Raw genomic sequence first — 315 nt, forward strand, 5'->3', positions numbered from 1 at the left:
GCTGCGTTAAGCATATGGGTGTTACCCTGCCAGCATAGCGAGCATGAAGTAATACAGTATTTCTGCCCCAAAGAAATGATCCGGTTCTGCTCTTTGGGGTTTTGTTCACCTTCCACATATACAGGTGGATGCTGCTGCAGAGAAGAAAGGCAAATCCAATGCTATGGAAAAGCAAAGCAGAAGGTGTGAGCAGCCGGGGAGTGCCCAGGTGCGGCACAGGAGCGCAGGGAGTCAGAGGATTCCTGAGCAGCAGCGGCAGCAGCAGAGTGTCTCTGAGCAAGTGTCAGAGTGTCTTGGCAACAGGACAAGATGTCT

Source organism: Corvus kubaryi, unplaced genomic scaffold (genome assembly GCF_017639235.1).
Source record: "Corvus kubaryi isolate FWS band 111438036 unplaced genomic scaffold, C.kubaryi_AGA036_p1.0 133, whole genome shotgun sequence".
Classification (NCBI taxonomy): domain Eukaryota; kingdom Metazoa; phylum Chordata; class Aves; order Passeriformes; family Corvidae; genus Corvus; species Corvus kubaryi.